This window comes from Pteropus alecto, unplaced genomic scaffold (assembly GCF_000325575.1).
Source record: "Pteropus alecto unplaced genomic scaffold, ASM32557v1 scaffold7, whole genome shotgun sequence".
In the NCBI taxonomy this organism is placed as follows: domain Eukaryota; kingdom Metazoa; phylum Chordata; class Mammalia; order Chiroptera; family Pteropodidae; genus Pteropus; species Pteropus alecto.
The window spans coordinates 7516347-7524673 of NW_006494614.1; the positions used below are offsets into that span (position 1 = coordinate 7516347).

The window sequence follows — 8327 nt, forward strand, 5'->3', positions numbered from 1 at the left end:
TTGAAGAAGTTAAAAAAAAAAAAAAAAAAAGAAGAAAAAAAGAAAGAAAAAAGAAGGAAAACCCATTACCAGACATAAATTAAAGCCTGTCTGCTTTTATGTAGTCAAAACCCCAACCAACACAGAACAGTAGTCAGAAGCTGGACCTAATTTCTGGGAAGGAAATTAGAAGCTTATTTTCTGTCTTTCCATAGCTTTGGAGTCCGTGTCCTGATACAAGCCAAATGTTGTCTGTCAGCCTGTTACAGCATGTGCTCTCATGTGCTGCCACACTTTTCATTGCTGTCCCCCTGAGTTAAACTGCTCTGTTCTGCTGCCTTGCTATCTAGGGCTTGAGATAAAAAGGCTCAGTTGCTGCTGCCATGCTGTCTGTCTCCTGCATTTAAATGCTTCTGTATCATGGTGTTTGCATCTGACTATATCTTGGCAGCTTCCAAATAAGACGTAAGAAAACCAAATAAGACTTAGAGAAACCAAACCACCTCTGTGATGATGACTAATCATTTCACAGAACTGTGGGAGGGAAAGAAAAGCGTGATTCTATGGCTCTCAGTTTTTCTCCTGAGAAAAAGCACCACCTCAGAGAGAGGACGGATTACCAGCAAGCACCATCATAGGCACAGCTGTAGCTGGTCAACAAATGCAGCTCTACTACTATATACATTCCGCAAGGATACAAAATTGGATAAAATAAAAATAAAAAATAAAAAAATTGAGTTCTTCTTCAATGTAATGTGTACAGAAACCAAAAAACCTTCCTAGTCTTTGTTTTCTACCTTTCCAGGGAGCAGCAGAGGCTTTGGATTCTATGAAATCTTAAGAAATGCTAATGTCGCCAAAGCCTGAAGGTCTTTAATGCAAAAATGCAGGAATGTTGAAATTCAAAATTTCCAGCGTTATGATTTTACTATCATTCACATATTCTCGTTTTCCTTTTTCTTTAGGGTGCTCTTCGATGTAAATCCAAAGACCAAGTGGCCGCACAAATGGTGTGGAGCAACATGCTCAGTAGTCTAACTGGGAAGGAAATCGCAGTGCCTGGTAAATGCTAGTCGCCATTAGATTATAAGTCTCATCCTAGGAGAGTTTTAGGGCAATATGAAATATCATACATAGAATGTGTCCTTTTTGAGAATAGGTATATCTACAATTTATCGAAAATAGGCTCCCACGAGTATGGCTACCTTTTAAATTTCTTTTGTAATGTTCTGAAATTCGCTCGCCTTCAGTACATTTCTTCAACCTTTCCAACATTTTTTCCCACCTATTTTCATAAAGTTTACAAAGTTAGAGGACAAAAAAAAATGTGGACCCTTTATGACAATATTTGTTTTGGGTGTACTTATTTATAATGTAGAAACCATGTTATCTTGAAATGTAAACAGGACCCTTGGCAAGAATATATAAATGATGCTCTGAACTTGATGATATTCTATAAATATTATTGTTCTTAGGAAATAAAAAAATTTAGATTATGGTTTTACTGTTTAAATTTAGAAGAAAACATTGAAGGTCACAAATCATTTAATCTCTGCTCCCCTCTCAATAGGAAACAACGTAAGCTGAAGATTGCAATCATGTTATAGGAATTTGATTCTCTTCACTGATTATTGAGGGAACACATTTTGTCAAGCAATCTTAATTTAAAAAGTTAAAATTTCACATTGCATTTGAAGAATAAATGGCAAAACTTGCAGATTAATTTGAGGTTTGGAAAAAATATTTTTTCATGTTTCCTTTTCTGAAAGAACTACCTGTATAGCAAGGAGATGCCACATTGCAGTCCTACCTTTCCAGTGCCCTCTACTGGACACTACAGCTGATGAATATGTGCATCTCTACTTCACATTAGCCTGATTTTATTTCTGAATCATAGAATCAAAAGGTTTGACTGGAAGGAATTTGAAAATTCCATCCTTGCTTTCTACTGGGGTCATATCCAAGCCACCCGAGAGAGATGAAAATCTCTTCTGTTTGTCAAGACTTTTAGAAAAGCAAAGTGGCTCAAAACTGTTTAGCTCTGTATTTTTACCCACCTGGCCTCATACCACAGCTACCTTAGTGCACGTTTCATATGATTTAAATTACCGCACCTGCCACAAGGGCCTTTGGTGTACTGCAGTCTATAACACTATCTTTTTTTTATCCCTTAAACACAAAAATGTCACTTTCATTCAGGCTAATTTAATATATCAGTGACATATAAAAATTCCAAGTGTGTTTATCTCCATCGTTTCTTCTCTAGCCATAAAATGGGTGCATATGTACAATGGACATGACATGCTTTCCATTTTTAAAATTTTTTTTCATAGTAAACATCTAGAAGAGAATACGCTCACAAGAAAACAGCCCATGTTGCCTTCTAATGAGATTCATTTTGTTACATTTTAATGCGAAGGACAAAATATCCTTTATTATTAGACTGGAATTCAGTAATTATCAATATGTAGCATTTGTCCATAATGCAGCCTTTATTATGTTTTTGGTGTGTGATTGATCTCCAAAATATTATTAGCAGGATTTAAAACAAAATGAGTCAAAAATTCTGGCTTAAGGGAATCTACAGGCTCTCCCTGCTTCTCTTTCCTTCCTTTGGTTAGTGATAGAATTTGTTAATTGGAAGCATTAAAAGGGATGAAATTTGGTACATTTAAGAGCTGCTTTTGATTGAATTTGACTCCCTGGACATTAAAATATATCAATTCATGGCAAACCTATTCTGTCTCTTCTCTTTCAGAAATTTGCTGAGGCTGCTCAGTGGTCTCCTGACTGTGGTCAAAGAATGAAGTCACCACTACCCTCCGCAACCATCTAGCTAGTTCATAACTGTAATACCCTAGGAGTATCAACTTCTGGATATAACATCTTTCAGTTTTCCGAAATTACTTTATTATTTCTTATAGGTTGCAGCAAATCAACTATTACAATGATCAATTAAAAAAGTACCAGATAAAATATCCACACACAGCAGTTAAAAATAGTTTTAAAGAGTTTGGTTTGTTTCACTCTCTGTAATCATTTTTGACAAATATTCTATTGCAAAATGAAAATAATACAGAGGAAAATACAGGAACCTTTAACTTAAAATCAAACTTTGTTCAAAGCTAGTGGAAGACCAACATCCTGATCATATCTTTCAGAACCTCTTGAAGTGCAAATTTAGTCAGAGGGCCAAATATAGAAAGCTGATCTCAACCAAATCTTCAAATGGACAAAACGTTCCCTTGGATTTGATAGGGACTGAATTAGCTGCCAGGCTACGCGTGAACAGACGTTGAGTGCTTGATTCAGTTTCTGTGCTTCAAGGCAGAAAAGTCTCAACATTAGATCTTATGTTAGAGTTCTAAAATTATGTTAGGGTGGGGCAAACTTAATCCAACTTTCAAAATTATTCAAGAGAGCAATGTTTTTGATCGGTTTGTCATGTTTATAAATTTTGTGATAATATAATGGACAACAAAGGCCTAAAGCTGGAAGCTTTGTCACCCTCTGATGGACCCAAAATTATAATCGTTTACCTTTTTGTTGCATTAAGCTACCAACTGCTATTTACTAACTGCATATGGAACTAAAAAATGCTGAAGAAAGCCTGGTAGACTGAAAAAGTGTTGAATTGAGAGTCAAAAGAACTGAATTTGACATTTTATGTTTTTTGTTTATTTCTATTGCTGTCACTACATGTTTCAGTGTCCTTGAAAGCAAGGCATTTTAATTAATTAATTTATTTATATTTATTTTTTTTTACTATACAATGAACTGTAAAATTTTACTTTTTAATTTGTTGAAAATACACTGTTTACAGGAACATCAAAAACATGGAACACCACGCATTTGCATGTCACCCTTGCACAGGGACCATGCTAATTAACTCTGTATCATTCCAATTTTAGTATATGCGCTGCCGAAGCGAGCACTTCATTTTATTCCTTAAATAAAGCTTTAAAGAAATACTGACTTTCTCATCTATAATAAATATTGATTAGACTAAGATGATTAAATCTTTTGCAGCTATAAATTTTCATAAGACAAACTCACATATCCAAGTGCTTTGTCAATATCTGTGCTTAGAAATCTAATCAGATAGATCTCAATGATAACATGTTAACATATCAAAAAAACAGCCTTTTAAATTTCCTCCACACATCTGCGCCTCATTTAGTCTACTCAATCTCAGAACATAGCAATTAGTCTAGCCCCAAATCCTGAAGTCTTCCTTTCTTTGTTTTATTCTTTATACCCCACACCCATTTAATCAGAAAAATATGTTGGTTCTTTCTTTAAAATAATCCTCACACTGACTACTTCTCTGTACCTTCGATGTTTATGCTCTGCTCTAAGCCATTATCATCTCTAGACTGGACCATTTGCACAGAGTACTGGTATGAGTTGAATTGTTTCCGTAAAGAGTTATGTTGAAGTCCTAACACCCCCGTACCTGAGAATGTGACCTTGTTTGGAAATAGAGTCTTTGTAAATGTAGTTGAATTAAGATGAAGTCATTAAAGTGGGCCTTGGTCCAATATGACTAATGTCCCTATAAAAGGGGAAATTTAGATACAGAGTCAGACAAGCACAGAGGGATAATGCCACATGAAGATGAAGGTAAACATCTCGATGATGCATCTACAATTCAAAGAACACCAAAGATTGCAAAAAAAATAAAATCACCATAAGCTAAGAAAGACGTATAGAACCATTTCTTCCTCTTAATGACCCTACTCTGCAGAAACCTTGATCACAGACTTCTGGCCTGCAGAACTTTGAGATAATAATTTTCTCTAGTTTCTCTTGTTTAAGCCACCCAGACTGTGATACTTTATTACATTAGCCCAATACAGGTACTAAGCTGTCTTCCTGCTTTCCACCCTTTGCTATGGTCTATTCCCTGACATGGTAGCTAGAAACAAATCTCTTCTAACATATTAGTGAAATCTTATTGCACTTTTATTAAAAACTCTCCCATATCTCCCCACAGGTTCCTGATCTACAGTTAAATTCTCTCTCCACTATTTTTTCTCTGATGTCATTTCCTGCCACTGTCCTCCAAAGCCAGTTTGCTCCGGTCAGACTGGTCTCCTTGATTTACTTCAAATGCATCAAGCACTTCTCATTTCAGGGATTTTACAATTGTTTCCACTTTTTAGTATGTTCTTTCTCAATATACCCACCTAACTATGGCTCTCACTTTCAGTTTCTGTGCAACTGTCATCTTTGTAATGAGTTCTTTTCTGTCCTTTTATGTAAAATAACACTCAACTCCTCTATTTCCCAAAGCTGCTCTATTCCTTTATTTTTTATAGTCTCTATCATTGTGTGACAATACAATATGTTTATTTGATTATTTATATATTTTTCATGAATTTTCTGAGAGCACCGTTGTTGTTTGTCTGTTTTTAATTTTTAGTACCCCAGTAACTAGAAGAATTCCTGGCGCATAAGAAGTGCCTAATTGTCATTCATTGGTTGATAGAAAAATCAAATTTGGAATCAGCAAATATGATTTTTGAGGTAAAAAAAGATTTAAAAATGGGGGCGATAAGAGCAAGTACGCATGGGTTAATTAGATATAAACTGGTATGAACTTGCAGCATTACATTCATGTAACCAACACACCGATATAAATGCCTTTTGTGAACCAAGTGCCATCCTATATGCTGGAGTTCCAAATATGAAGACAACGTTGCCTCTATATCTGGAATAGGTGAAAGGTCGACCGCAAAGCATAAAGATAGATTCAATACTAGAAGTGAAAACAAAGTCCTATGCTATCACAAATGGAGCACCAATTACTTTGGAACAAAGTACTTAAGGGAGGTTTCACAAAAAAGGGGATACTTAAGCCAGGCAGTTTGGGAAGTTTGGTGGTGGTAGTGGTAGCGGTGGTGGTGGTGGTGAGTGTGGCGGTGGTAGGTGGCATGCGGAAAGATATTTCCAGTTGCATGTGAAAGCACACGGTAGACTCATGCTGCTAGAAGAGGTGATATTCGTTAGCAGGTTTCTACACAGCTGTGTGTTCCTGGCTCCCTACTTCGCTGCTCAGCAGCCGACCCTCTCTGGAAACACTGGAATCTCCAACATCCAAGAAGTAAATCATAGGAGGCTTCTGCCTTTAGAGAAGTCCCAGATTCCCTTTATTTAAATGTTCCACAAGCCAATAAGACAGGAGTCCAATGAAGTAGGAGCTGAATTTTGACTCTTCAATTTAGCAGCTGAGCTGTACATCCATCTGGATCCTGCTGCTAGATGACTCTATATGACTGAATTCCAGCTTCCTCTGCCAGCAGGAGAGAGCCAAAAATGGAGTCTGGCCTCAACTTGTAAGATCTGACATACACATTTCTGTGTTTTTCCTTTCTATTATCGTAATTCCAAATATTTCACAACATTAATATCTTACTGTATCTTTTCTTGTTGTGAATATATAAGGCAGAAAGGCAGAGAGAGTTGGCGTCTCTTGATAAGCTTATCAATACCCATTGTATGGTTCAGGGTTTTTAAACTTCTCTTTGCTGATATTCAGTGTAATGTTAACCTTCACAACTGCTCTGTCTACACTGGCAAAATTGAATTTAACATACTTAATAAACTAGGAATTTTATTATTTCTGGGTACTAACCCCGGTTCTATAATTCATCATCGTATGTCTTAAAACAAGGCATTTAAACATTCTTTTATTATCTACATCTATTCAACAAGGAGCTTGGACTTGAGATTCATTGTTCCGTGATTCTAGAAAGTAAAAAAAAAAAAAAAGACTTCAAATGAAATTGAAAATAGTTTACAAGCACCATCAGTAGTTATTTGAAAGGCATTGAGTTTTTTTGTGTCCATTTATTTTAAATATTGACTTTTCAGATGTATGAATCCTCATGCGTTCTACTTCTCTGTATCTATTACTCATCAGCTGTCCCATCATGGTTAGAATACTGAATTTAAAGAATTTATAATTTTACATATAGAATTAATGGGGTGTGTGTGTGTGTGTGTGTGTGTGTGTCTGTGTGTGTGTGTGTGTGTGTGTGTGTGTGTGGGTTGTATGTCTCAGGCAGGGGTTAGTTAAATTAACTAGGGGCTGCTTTGCAAGTAAATCAAAGCGAGCTTTGGTCTTTCACCATAACTGTTATAAATATGAGCATGACTTAAATGGGAGGCTAGTGGTGATTTCACATTACTGCTACATTTAGCTGCTTTTAAAGATCTTAAAAAGTGTTAAAAAATTCCCTGTGCATGACACATCATTGTTTTACTGTGTTTGAAATGATAGACAATACTGACTAAAACCCTTTACTTTTATTTCCTTGATGGATGGAATCTTGTGCCTCTGTACCCCATTTTGATCCCAGCAAGGCTAAATGACTCTTAGATCACATGAGAGCAAATATTCATTCCCTCACAATACTCTCTCATTGCCCCCACTGCCCTGGTGGCATATTTAGCTACATTTAAGGTTTAGAATAATTTAAGATATATTTCTATGGAAACTAAACACAGTATATCTTCCTAGTGAAATATAAGTTCATTTAAAAAGAGAGTTGTTAGAAAGAACAGAATTTGGAGTAGAAGAATATATTTGGGTAAAAAAAAAAAAACAATGGTAACAATTACTAATTAAAAAAAGTTCAGGCATATATTGTTTATGTCTTTTTTGTTAAGAAAACATACTTTAATTTTCTTTTTATTTATTTTTGTTATCTTCCAACACACTGCATATCGATGTGATATCCAGTTTATAGTTTATATTTTAGAATATAGGAATCAATTCCTTTAAATTAAAAAAAATAGTGAATAAAGATTTTTTAAATTATACTTTTCAAAATCTAACATCATTACTAATACAATTTCAAAGAAGGATATTTTTTATTGAATTATAGTTGATATACAATATTCTATTAGCTTCAGGTATACAACATAGTGATTCTACATTTTTATGCATTATGAAATGATTATCATAAGTCTAGTTACCATCTGTCACCATACAAAATTATTACAATATTATTGACAATATTCTCTAAGCTGTATATTAAATCTCTGTGATTTTATTTATTTTATAACTGGAAGATAGTACCTCTTAATCCCCTTTTCTTATTTTGCCCATCTCCCCACACCTATCATCTCTGGCAATCATCAGTTTTTTCTCTGTATCTATGAGTCTGATTTTATTTTGTTTTATTTGTCCATTTTGTTTTCTAGATTCCATATATAAGTAAAATTATGTAAAGTTTGTATTTTTCTAGCTGACATATTTCGCTTAGCATAATACCCTCTAGGTACACCTATACTGTTGAAAATAAAAAGATTTAATTTTTTTGTGTGGCTGAGTAATATTC

General features: G+C 34.9%; 1 non-coding gene across 1 annotated transcript; it reads right to left on the reverse strand.

The window, feature by feature from the left end:
• Positions 1-3809: 3809 nt before the first annotated feature.
• LOC112474650 lies at positions 3810-3914 on the reverse strand. The gene has a single exon (XR_003044509.1). It is a non-coding gene; the product is annotated as a U6 spliceosomal RNA (small nuclear RNA).
• Positions 3915-8327: the final 4413 nt, after the last annotated feature.